Here is a 13,173-nt window from a genome sequence, read left to right as displayed (position 1 = left end):
TTCCCTAACATAATTTTCCTATTTAACAAAATGACTCTATGGGAAAATAACATTCTGACAGCAGACCCTCCCTCTCCCGAAAACCAGCCGAATGCTGCACAATCATTTACAAAATGATCATCACTGAACGGAGGTTCTTTAACCACCACCTCCTAATGGCATGAACAATACTGTCATAGGAACATACAATTAAAAGAATCACCACAAAAATACGTAATTCAGCCAGGTCAGTATGCCCAAACATTTATTTATAGTAAAATAGTGCTTATTAAAGATTTTTAATACAGCTTAGATTAACCTTCCCCCCTCCCTGGTAAGTAATTCATTATAAAAGGACTTGACCTGCACCAACCAAGCCCACTGCTGCAGCACTGCCGGCGAGGAAATGGTTCCAGTGATACCACGGCAAAGAAAGGGAAGGTGTCACATTATTATTGGTATTAAAGGTCAAGTTTAATTGCCTCCACCTTAAACAGAAAACAATAAAAAAAAAATCTCATGCCCACAGAACTGAGCAAACCCCAAACTTTCCAAGGGAGGCACCACTCCCACCCCCCAACTTCCATCAAAGCCCTGCCTGCGTATAACCTCCTGCCGAAACAAAACCTCGGGAGTAACAATAAATACAAGATTTTAGCAAACTCGATTGCTACGAAAAGGTTTCCGAGGGAAGCCCGTGCACCTCCAGCCGTCCAGGCAGCGGTATGACCCCCAGAAGGAGATCAGACCTCCCTCGCCCGTTTTACTGCAGCTGGTTCTGAAGGCATGAGCCACCTCCTATCGCTGCTGCCCTGCTGAGCACTGCAGGAAAACGGGGGATGCGAGGCAAATTCTGAAACAACACCTACTCCTTCCCCCGGATTATCAATTCTCGCCCTGCTGTCGGTGCCGCGGCCGCGCTGGCGAACTGGGCCATCGCCCGACCCCCGGCCCTGCCCCGGCACAGGGGGACGGGGGAACCCCCGGGAGGAACCGGGGAGGGATGCTCGGGGTCCCCTCGGCGCACACGCCGGGCCCATCGCCCCGACGGCTTTTTTACGGCTGTTCGCCCCGGCCCGTGCCCTTCTCCCGGTATTTGCTAAGTCACGGGAGGAGCGGCGCGGCCCGCGGGGGGGACACGGGCCCGGCGGGGGCTCCGCGCCCGCCCCGCCGCTCCCGCCGGGCCCTGTTTTCCTGCAGAGTCACGGCGGGAGCGGGGCCCGGGCCCGCGGGCAGCGGGGAGGCCGCGCCCCGGCCCCCAGAGCCCCCCTGAGCCCGGTCCGGCGGGGGGGACACCGGGCCGGCCCCCCCGACCCCCGCCCCGCCCGGTCCCTCCTCACCAACGGGCGCGGCCGCCATTTTGAGAGCGAGCAGAGAGAGGGAGGGGGAGCGGGGCGAGGGCGGGGAGCGCAGGGGAGGGGGAGAGCGGAGCCGAGAGCGCCGGCCGCTGGGGCCGCGGGCCGGGACGGCCCCGTGGGGCCGGGGGGGGCGGCGGGCCCGGCCTTACCGAGCCCCACCGGCGCCGCCGCCTCGCTGCGCCGCGCGGGGCCGGCGCCGCCCGCCCGTCCCACTCACCGGCGCGGCGCGGGGTCCCGGTGCGGGGTGGCGGTGCCGGTGCGGGGTGGCGGTGCCGGCGCGGGGGTCCCGGTGCGCGGTGCCGGCGCTGGGCGGGCGCTCCGCTCGCTCCGCGCTGTCAGAGGCGCCGCGGCCGCCGGGAGGGAGGGCGGGAGCGGCGCGGCCGCCGCGGCGCTGCGCATGCGCGGCCGGGGGCGGGGACGGCCGCCCGCCGCCATCTTGGGCGGCCGAGGCGCGGGTGCGTGTCCCGGCGTGCCCCGCGCGCGCCTCCCGGCGTGCCCCGCGCGCCCGCCCGTCTGAGGGGGCCGGGAGCGCAGCGGGAGCGTGCCGGGAACACACCGGGAATACCGGGCGTATACCGGGAATACGGGTCCTATACCAGGAGTACGGGGGGCGCCGGGCACACACCGCGAATACCGGGGACACCGCCGATACCGGGCACATACTGGGAATAGTGGGGACACCGGGAATACCGGGCACACACCGGGAAAAGCGGGCACCACGTCCAGTCCCTCCAGCCCCGGCCTCCCGCGGGCACAGGCACTGTAGCGTTTTGCAGGTGTCCCTCCCACGCCCCGCTCCCGGGACAGCCCTGCTGCAGGAGTGACCTTGTCCCACACACCTGGAGTCAGCGGGACCGCCCGTGTCCGTGTGTCGGGAGCGCCGCGAACCCGCCGCGTCCCTGCGCGTCTCCCCGGGCACCTCCACAGGGTGGGCGTGGGATCAGTCCCGCTCTGCACCTGCAGCTGAACGTTTGCATTACCTACAAACCCCACCGAGCTGCATCTCCAAGCGTTCTGGTTTCGTGGAGCACTGTTCCCGCCGGGGTTCGACCCTCGTGCTCACCAGGGGCGCTGCCAGGACAGCCCTGGAGAACCGGGCGCTGCCGTCCAGCAGCACGGCCAAGCACCCGCGTCCATCCGAGTCCTCCCCTCAGTCTGCCAGCTGAATCCCTGCGGTCTCTGGGGGTTGGAGCGTCAGGGATAGCAGTGCCCACACAGAGATGCCCTGACAGAGGCGCCAGCCCAGCCCCTGATGCTGGCCGGGAATCCTGGAGTGGAGCAGCGGGAGCCCTGCAGCTCCAGGACAGGGACCGGTCTGAAATGCTGACCCGAGGGAAGAGGTAATTCCACGTGTAACATTATCTAGAGAGCAAAAACTCTGTGAGAAACTTCAAGGGACACTGGAAATTTCGTTATCAAAAGCTGTACAGTCTTGTCTGTTACTGGTAGAAGTAGCAGCAGAGATTACAAATGTAACCATCATGTAATGGATCTCCATGTGGGTGCCCAGGGCACCTGAGGGTGCTGGTGTCAGCATCGCCTGGGCTGGGCCATGGGCCCTCAATTGCTCTTGTTTGTGTTATTTTATACCACAATGGACAAGAGAGGGCTGTGCAAACCCCACACAATGCAGGTGACACAATGCAGGGCTGCCACAGCAGCCAGGGGAAAGGTTTTACTCATTTTTTAATTGACTACATTCCAAGTTTTAGATCCATTTAAAACTTGAAAAATTCTCACTGTTCACACCTAGAGATGGTGATATTGCAGATATTCCCAAATACACTGGTGACATGCAAAATGGACTAAAAGTGAAGGGTAATTCAGTTTCCATATAGTGATTTCTTCGATATATTGAAACTTTTCAGTGATGAATTTCTTCACCAAAAAGGTAGTCACCTTTGGAAGGGGCTGCCCAAGGAGGTGGTGGAGTCCCCATCCCTGAAGGTGTCCAAGGAACAAGTGGACATGGCACTCAGTGCTCTGGGATGGGTGACAAGGTGGGGATCAGGCACAGGGTGGACTCGATGGTCTGGGAAGTCTTTTCCAACCTTTATGATTCTATGATTAATATAATTAATTAGTGATGAGACAGTTGACAAGTCAGCAGGCTACATTTCCAGTGAGGAGCCAATGCAGTGTCCATCTGCCCCTTTTGTTAATGAAAAACAAACCAGAGCAGCACACGTCAGCATCCTGCACCAACATGTCAAAGACGCATTCAGATATGTTCCAAAAAGAGAATTGGATCTGGCCATACTCTTTTGGGGTTTTTTCCACCCAGTATTTCTAAATCTCTATGCTGACCACTGGCAGCTTGCACCGCCCCTCTGCAGTGGGAGCCAGGCTTCTTCAGGGGAGTTTTGCTGTCCGGGGTGGCACACACAGAGATGGCTGCTACAGCCGAGATCGTGGTTCCAAACGGTGCCTCAGCCCTTCCCACACACTTCCTGCTGCACACGGAAACTGCAGTCATTGATAATTCATATGCTGCCTCTGAATGAACGTTGTCATTAATATTCCACCCGTGTCCGTATTTGTGTAGCAAAGCACCCGCAGCGACGGCACCACTGCAACCAACTCATGCACAGTTCACATCTGAGCGGTGCCTGACCTACAAAGGGCACGAGCTCTTACAGCCACAGACCTCTGGAAGAGAAAGAGTTGCACAAAAACGCCTCCACAGATTTGAGCTGAAAGAACAGTGTGGTTTTAGGTCGGGACTGAATTCTACTGACACAAATACAGTTATTACAAGGTGCCTAAGCACATACCAAAAGAAAATTAACTTCTAGCTGTGTCTTGTTCAATTTAATGAGTCAATGGGCATGTCTACCTGTGTCATTAACCCTGTCACTGGGATAAATCACAAGAAATTAGGATTATTTTCTTCTTTTTGTTCACTAGTGAATAATGACTTCTCTGTGGCTCAAGCAAGACTTGGCTCTAGAACTGCTAAGTGTCCACTTTATTGTTTACATACATGCAAAAGTTTTAGCAATCCCACTTCCAGTACTCATGTAGTCTTTCTTCTACATTAGGAATGTAAGGAAGAGGGCAATCTGTGTGTCCTTCTCTACCCAACATTCTTAATAGCATTAAAAAGAAAAGATAAACAAATCCTGTCTCTGAGGTATCTCAGTGTTGGGAACCTTGTCCCTGTGCAAAGTCTTCACCTGTTGCAGTAGAATTTTTCATTGAAGTGAACCTCTTTTCTAGTTAAGTATGAAGAAAATGAAAATTAGATTTTCAGCATGTGTTCTGGTTTTACTGCTAGAAGTTCCTATGCCTGTGTTTGTTCCGTTTTACTTCTCATCTGGACAGCTGATCATGTACACTTTATAAGGAGTTTGTGTTACTGTCAGTGACAATGTATTTCTGTATCTTGATTCAGTAGTCTTTGGTTAGCCTTTGATAGTTCAATAGTATTCTGATAGATATTACTTTCACGTGCTTCCTTCTTTAAACTCACATGTTAGTTCAGAAACTGCTTTTCCTAGAGGCAAAGGATGAAAGTCCAGGTACAAGTAGCATTTCAGCTGCTTATCAGTTGTGTTTTCACTGGTGTATTCTGACAGAGGCCCTGACACAGGCCTGGCTGCTCACCCTTGAGGTGCTCACTCTCGAGGCCCTGACTGCCCTGGGCCTGGCTCCTCTGGTCGTCCCAGTTTATCTGCTAGTTCTTCTGTGATTTTTGAAGCTGTAACCAATGTCTGCTTGGCCTCATGTTCACCCTCTCTGTCCCCATACAGTGGGATGTTAAAAATATCCTTTTTTTTGTGAGGCTGGGAAAGCAGGTGTTGCATGTAACAACTTTAACCTTTAAAACTTTAGGCTTGTTAAAGTTTTTAACAAGAGTATTAATTGCAGGTATTTATTGCCATACAAGAAGACGTTTTCTGTTCCCAAAATCTTAAAATTTATGAGAATTACACTTATTCAAGGACAAATATACTTATTTTAAAAGCTTTTACTTAACAGTTTCAACAAATTATTTTTTATATCTTCAAAATGTTTTTCTGAGTTACAGTGAAGACCAGTAACATACACATTCCTAATAAAAAGGATGATAAAGCAGTGCAGAGATAATAAAGGATCCACCTTTTAATCTAATTGGGCATGCACTTTTGCCTGCAAAAGCTGCACACAGGTCTCATGCTAGTGCTGCAGCTGAACATGCACATTAGGTCATCATGGCTCCTGCAGCTAACCAGAATAATTTGTGCATAAGTACCTGATTTGCATAGAAAACTGCTGCAAAGGCCCATGCTGGTATCTGGGATGGGATTAATTGCTGCTGGCTGCCCCAGATGTGCTGCACAGCTGCAGGTCAGCCGTTGGATGGACTCCAGCACAGGCCCTGTCACACCTCACACCCCCTGTCCACTCACCTGTACCTGTAGGAGCCACACTTCAGGTGAAATAAAACAAACTACTGTTGTTAGAGGCAGCAATGTAAGGTTGCTTCCCAAATTTGTATCAAAGTAGAACAAGCAGATATAACCTAAGATTGGGAAAATAGGCCAAAGCACGTGAGCATGAGGCAGTAGTGTTAAAAGAGGGGAGCACAAACTAACATCCATGTACTCTTAATCCATAGTTATCCCAGATTTGGATTAAACTGCCTTCTGGAGGGGTTTCCAGGGACCTTTTCACATTGAGGTCTTTACCCTTGGTCACTGGAAGCATTTCTCCTTCTTGTGGGTTTATGTTTTGAAAAGGATGAGATAAACATTTCTGCCCTGTGTATCACTGGCAGTGCTGCTGAGTCAAAAGCACAGTTGAAAACAAAGCAAATGTGATGCTTTTTTAATTCTTCAAATTCCATTGCTAATTATAGTGATGTGTAATCATGTATGTTGTTACTGCTGACACTATCCACCCCTCTTCTAAATTCCTTTCACTATATTCCTTTCCACTTGCAGTAATAAAGCCCTGCCAGCAATGCTAAGTGACACTGCTTGCATTTTATAGAATCATCATAGGGTATAGAGAGAGAGTGTATATAGACTTCTATATAATCATCATCAAAGGGTGTTTTTATTGCACTCAACCTAATGTTAAAAGGTGTTCTTGTGTTATTCTTCATGCTTTTATAATTTCACTGTTTATATATAACACATAGGATTCTGGAATTTGCTTCTAAGTGAAGAGTTTCTTCCCTCCAAGTTATTTCAGCCATAGGTATTGCTTTACTATTGCAGAGTCATGAGCAGCTCTTTAAAGTTCTGCTTTTACAGCACAGATCTGTTGTTCAACAAGTGTGGCCTCTGCCCAAGGGGTGCTGCAGCATTCCAGACCCAACTTCATGGGACATGCATCTTCATGTAGTCAGGCCATGAATATTGGAGAAAGATGTTACTCATAATGTCATTCCATTAGAGATGTGGGAAATGGGAAGGGCGGTGTGGGACCTGTCAGGGGGCTGTCCCAGAGGGAGTGCTGCAGTGTGACTGCCCTGGGGCTGTGCCCTGTGACCAACCCTCCTGTGCTGACCAACCCTCCTGTGTGACCAACCCTCCTGTGTGTGTGTGACCAACCCTCCTGTGTGTGACCAACCCTCCTGTGTGTGTGTGACCAACCCTCCTGTGTGACCAACCCTCCTGTGTGACCAACCCTCCTGTGTGACCAACCCTCCTGTGCTCCACAGGGCCCGTGGCAGCAGAGCCCACTCCAGCCCCTGGTGCTGCTTCTCCCGCAGGAGGATGGACTGCACTGCTGAGGTCACTCACACACTGCAGAGGAGTTTGGAGCTACAGGCTGAGGTATGCAGGGAGCCTGGTCAATGCCTGCTGGCAAGATGACTTTAAATCTTACATGTCTTCTAAACAGCAGTATAGTCCTGAACAGAAACACTTCCTCTTACAGGCAAAATTAATGCTCTTTTCCTAGTGTACAATCTGGTTAGCTAACAAACCTGTACCAGCTTTAGTAAACTGACAGTCTATTCCCCCATTAAAACCAGCAACATTTACCATTTACTAACAAATAGAACTATTCAAAAGTGTAAATGCCATACCGATGTTTCATTTTTTAAATTTTAGAATAGTTATTATTACCGGAAAATGAAAATTCTCTTTTAGATTAGAAACTATTGTTTCTCAGCGACATCATGGATGTTATTGGTCTAACTAGAAGGCTGAGGAGTTGAAATAGGTGTGTGCTGAGAGCCCCTGAAAAGGTCCAGGTTTCTTTCCAATTGGAATGTTGCAGGTTCCCCACAAGCAGGAGGTAGGTGGCTCAGATGCCGTGTGATTCACGGCCATAAGAATGCACCACCACAGCCCATGCACAGATACACACCCCAGTCAAATTATACATTTGACACATTCTGGAACTGAAACTTCTGGCAAGCAATTACTCACGTTAGTGATGCTGTGATTCAGTGTGGTGCTGGCTGGTGATGAAACCCTGCAGGGCTGCTCCTCGTGGCACATGGCACCAGGGAACAGGAACCTCAGCCTGCCTCGTTAGCACTGCTTTGCCTCCAGAGAACAGCTATAATTAATGCTATTTTATCTTAAGTGATTGTGAAGAAGGACAACTTAGAGATATCACCTGTCACAGTAGGTATTTTCTAGTAAATTTACTGAAAATTGTAAATGGAAGAAAAAGTCTGAGATTTAAAACTTTTGTCAGACAACAAAGCCACAGATACAGCATGAGGCAGAGCTTGCTGTGGCTTTTGGGGAGCTGCAGCTGCTGCCCAGGGAAGTGCAGCTTTGGGAACTATAAAGGACAGAGGCAGTGAAAGGGTTTGTTCTGTGGTACACAAACACAAACACTGCTTTAGTCAATCCCCTCTGGCTGGAGCTGTAATTCTGAATAGGGAGGCAAGGGGAAGAAAGAAGGAACATCTGTCTGTTTTATTCTTAACACTGATACACTGTGATGTCCTGTGCTTTGTTCTCTTGGGAACTCCTCTTCTTTGGGGCAAATCATTTCATGTCTCTTGAATACCCCTTAAAACATTTCCAATGCCAGCATTATTCATTCATGTTTATGAAGTCTGTTTATATTTGTGCTTCAGTAAATGTCACCACAAAAATAATACTATCAAGTATTGGAAAAAATCTCTTCCCAAACCAGTGGTGAAGCTCTTGGTGACTGTGGTGGAATTAACCACCCAACTGCTCTGCAGTGTTTATAGCAGACAGTGAGTGTGCCTCCACACTCTGCTGGCTGCAGTGCTCCCTCAGACCTTTTGTGTACTTCTGTTATTTGTTCTAAGCATCATTTAGTGCCCTCAGTGACCTCATTATGTTTATATCTATAATTAGAAAAAGATACATTTTAGGCTGTGACATTTTTGGCTAGGTTAGAAAGCGCACTTGATTAAAATTGCTTTGGAAAGGATACACTGTCCCTCACTCTCCACTGGATTTTCTGTATTCTTTCCAAATAGGCAACTCTAAACAAATTTCATTAAACTAATATGTACTACCTTAAAAATTTATAAAAGACTGAGTTCTGTGATTTTTAAGAGCTCTCTATGAAAAAGGGAGTAGAACTTTACCTGAAGGTGAAAAATCAGCATCCAACCATGACATAAGAATTTGCAGGCAAAACTTCCACTGGTGCCAGTTAGAGCTGCACTGAAAGGAGATTATAGTTACATAATAGAATGTTTTAGTGAATAGTTTCACAGTTCAATAAATTATTATATGACTGAAAGAGACGTGGGGCAGAGTGGGCTCAGCAGATGACAGGACATAATTTTCAGAGGGTTTACCCTTTATTTTACACCTGTACTCCTTCTGGCTTAGCCAGGAATGATCCACAGCTGTAACTAGGAACAAGATGTGAGACTGGAATTATAAAAATTACAGTTGTGAGGTTCAGTTTGTTCTCATTTTAAACCATAGTGATATCCTTGGTTAGAAATGGTGTTAATAAATAATGACAATCCTTATTTGGAATTGAGAAGGATTTCTAATTAAGAATGATTTAGTAATTCTTAAAAACATGGGAATAAACTCCTCTTTGGTTCATTTAGAGAGTCCCAGTAGGTTTCCATTTGGCCTGGAGAGTTTTCTCTGTCCCCGTTTTCAGGCTTCGTTGCATTATCTGTATTCACTGTTTTATCTCCTATGGCAGCTTCTTCATTATTAAGCAGGGTCTGAGAAGGAGAGATTGGATTAGAACAGTTTTGTCATCTTATGGCACAAGACAATACAAAGTATCTCCTAACATTTCTGACATACTGACAAAGCAGATTTATTGATAGGAACTCTATGGAACATATCTGATCTGTACAGTCTTCTGGCACATTGTATTTGCAAAGCTACTCTGGAATTTTTCAAAACTAACCAACCAACCAATTTGCCTCCTTTAAGGACTTGTGCAGGAGGATGTAACACAGCCAGGGGTGCTGACCCACCAGAGACTGAGAAGTGCATAAATAGGGAGCTTGAGTTTGCAAAGTTGTTTCTTCCCATAGCAATATTTCCTAGGATTCTTATGTCTTAGGACTTAGAATTCAGAGGCCTGATGGTATATAATGCATCTGAAGAAAATACTTTTTGTTTTCTTTTAAGTTGCCAGTGTAACCATGATTAAAAAAAACCAAACCCAAACCAAAACGGGCGGTGTTGGAAGGGCACTGACAATGTGCCAGAACAATGGCATTAGGTAGGGCTGGTAAAAAGCAGTTGAATTATGATAAGACAGTAATGACTACTATGGGAGTCTGGACTATAAAATTTTCAGCTGTAACAGTCAGTTCTATAAAATTCACCTTTGTGCAGCCACTTGCACATCTGTAGGAACAGGCATGTCCACAGCTGGGGAATGCTGGCCCAGGAGCCTGGTCCTGAGCAGCTGTGTGTGCAATTCTCACTGATCACAGAGCTTCTGGTGCAGAAGCAGGAAGAAATTAAGCATCCCAGAAACTGCTAAGAGTTACTGTACTGAGTTTAAAAGAAAAAGTAAGTTACAAGGGAAAAATGGAATAATTTGGGAAAAGTGGCTTCTTTTTTGGAGGGCCTGGTACTCCTGTACAGACTGCTGCATTCTCCATCCCCTACCTGTCTGTCTGCTGATGCTCAGGAGACCTTCACCTTTTATTTTCAGGTGAGCAGAGCTGGGCTCCACGTGCCAGCAGAGCTTTCAGTAGCATTTTTTGAATGCAGAGAGATGCCTGTAGGCAATTCCAGAAACACAGCTTTTATTTTCCTTTTCGTGACAGAAAAAGACCAAACACTGAAAACAGTGATGATTGCATTTTAATAACCAAAAAATCAAGTAAGTTTTAAATGTCTAGAAACAGATTCTCAGGGGAAAATAAACCAAAAACATTTCCACCTTCAACCTGAGACATCAGCCTTCAGCGTGTGTAACCTGGCAGGTTCTGTGTGTTCACCATTATGTACTTGGTACAAACCACTTTTTTTAGTTCAGGGTGGTTTTCCCCCAAGGGAATCTTTCCATGCTCCAAGTTAATTATGTTTCTCTCCTCTCGAGTTTCTTTACTACCTAGAAATTTAAGCTAATGTAGTCTATTTTAGGTTTTTAAAAGTGCTCAGTGCTATGATGACTATATACTCATCTAAAAAAGATTACAAAAATCTGAATACAGGGAAGTAGAGGACAGCTAGAGATCATCCTAGTTCTCTGTCCTGGTTTTGGCCAGGAGAGGGTTAATTTTTAATATCATTCCTAAACCACAACATTCTCATGGAACATAATATCTCTGGGCTGACTAAAATAGTTGTCCTGAAGTAGTCCTGTATTATGCTGTGCAGAATGTATACATTTTAATGAGGTGAGTTAATCCCTATATTCTAGGAACAGACCTTGATAGCATTATCTGTCATTACTTACAATACTGCATGAATTAGAGTGCACAGAGATATTCTGGGGCTGCCAGACCAGTTAAGGAAAAACCACCTTTTCCAGGGCACTAAAACTGAGATGCTCACAGGCACTGGGCTCCAGCTGGGTTGGTATCAGCAGGGACAGCCATAACAGAGAGGGACACACGCTTCCCTAAGATAACACTGAATACTGAGCTTTTGTAGTAAATCCCTTGCCCCTCAATTTCCATCATCCCTGTACACACCTGGAAGTCTTCAAAGCCTGTTAGCAAACAGCAACAAGTGTTCCACTGACGCCTGAGATGGGGAAAATAAACCCCCAGCAGTGCTAAATGTCACGCTTGGAAATGGCAATCGTCCGTGTTCAGCAGCCCTTTACCTGCTGCAGATTAAAACATAATGTGGGTCCTTGCTGGGGGGATGCATGGCCAGGCAGAAAAACGGGAAGCACTGAGCTCAGGGAGAGCTGAGCCCGCTGAATGCACTGGCAGGAGCCTGTGCAAACGAGCTGTCACCTAATGACTTGGTAATTCAAGCTCTGATACAGTCAGGGAGCACAAGGGAGCCTCTTGTAGCCCAGCATTTAGAGTCCTGAAACTAAAAATCAGCTAAAATTGCTGGATTTTCTATTTTAATATTAGTAGTCTGGTGTTTATGTGAACTCTGAGACATAAAAGGGAGCCAAGTGGAGTTACACATGGCTGTAAAGCCAGAATGGATAAGTGGAGTCAAATAAGCAAGCAGGAGCCTCTCTAGTGTGAACCTTGAGTGGTGAGGGCTCTGCAGTGCAGCAGTGGTGAGCCCCTGCTCCCAGGAGCAGGTACCAGCAGCACATGGAGGGTGCTGGCAATGCAGGCAGGTCAGCAGGGGCACTAAGTGCCAGGGCCATGGCAAAGCCTTTTGTCCCAAGGGAGCAGTGGGGTGATCTGAGAGACAATCAGAGGGGGACTGTGGAGGGGAGTGATGCTGCTCTGCAGGAGGAGGCTTCTGGAGGGCAAGGAATTCCCTGCAGTGGCTGGTGGTGGTTGTGGTTTGGTGTGTGGGTTCCTGACTCACCCATAAATTCACATGGAGATTGGCAGTAAATGGATTGGTGGAGGCTCACTAGGTAAAGGGGAGTAAAGGCTGCTCAGGGGTAGTCAGAGGTGGTGCTCGTGCTGGTAAGGGCTCCCTAAAAAGCAGTAAGAGTTTCCTGAAACCTTCTCCAGCATGGATGCAGGAAAATCAGTTGTTCAGCTGAAAAAAAGTTAAAAATAATGTGAAGACAGCAATTTGAATAGTTTAGCATTCATTCCTGCCTTAATGAATATCTAGTATACTTTCTTCCACCTTCTATAAGCTTATGGAAAGTCCTCCCTGAAGTCACCTGGAGCAGGTCCTTCAGTTTAAAGAAGGCAGTCAAACAGTGAACACAGCCCTGTTCAACCAGTGATGGCATTTCTGTGCAAAGATTGCAATTAGCAAAGTACATTCTTTTCAGATCATTCGTAATGGATGTAAGAGCTTGACATTATCTACTTACTGTACCCCAAGACCAGCTTAAAACCACTGCAGAACCTCCTCATGGCACGTTGGAAATGGAGTAGAAAATTTGAGGACTTGTATTGAGTCCTTTAAGGTCTTGTAGTAAAATTAATTTTCGTAGCAGAACTTAAGTCATTTCACTGAGTGCCACTGACAGCACTCTAGAATCCTGTACTGATTTATTTTTGTGCATTTCATTCTTCATTTTTGATTGCCTTGTTTCTTGTGGAGTAATTTACATATATGCAAAATGAATGTTAAAAAAATCAAATAAAAATCATGACCTTTCTCACTAAGGTGAGAAGTGCTAATAATAGAACAGGGTGCAAAGCAAGTGGAGAATCTTGCCTTCAGGCATGAGTCTGATTTCATAGCATTCTTATCCAGTTCTTTGTTTTGATGTTATTTTTAATTTATCAGTATTTTTACTAATTAAAAAAATACTCAGTAAACTACTCCATTCAAAAAATATTGTTAAACCCAGCAGCTAATACACA

At 47.1% G+C, this 13,173-nt stretch overlaps 1 protein-coding gene and 1 long non-coding RNA gene across 2 annotated transcripts in view; one reads left to right on the top strand and one right to left on the bottom strand.

Moving 5' to 3' along the window:
• Positions 1-1,709, bottom strand: part of PAFAH1B1 (platelet activating factor acetylhydrolase 1b regulatory subunit 1) — a 29,366-nt gene extending 27,657 nt beyond the window's left edge. Inside the window, exon 1 of the mRNA XM_064678186.1 lies at positions 1,555-1,709. The gene's annotated coding sequence lies outside the window, so the exon portion shown is untranslated. The remainder of the gene's footprint in view (positions 1-1,554) is intronic.
• Positions 1,710-1,824: 115 nt separating this feature from the next.
• LOC135425661 (uncharacterized) lies at positions 1,825-13,155 on the top strand. The gene is made up of 2 exons (XR_010435688.1): positions 1,825-2,677; positions 6,988-13,155. It is a non-coding gene; the product is annotated as an uncharacterized LOC135425661 (long non-coding RNA).
• The last annotated feature ends 18 nt before the right edge of the window (positions 13,156-13,173 follow it).

This window comes from Pseudopipra pipra, chromosome 21 (genome assembly GCF_036250125.1).
Source record: "Pseudopipra pipra isolate bDixPip1 chromosome 21, bDixPip1.hap1, whole genome shotgun sequence".
Taxonomy (NCBI): Eukaryota; Metazoa; Chordata; class Aves; order Passeriformes; family Pipridae; genus Pseudopipra; species Pseudopipra pipra.
This window is presented reverse-complemented; position numbering and strand designations above follow the sequence as displayed.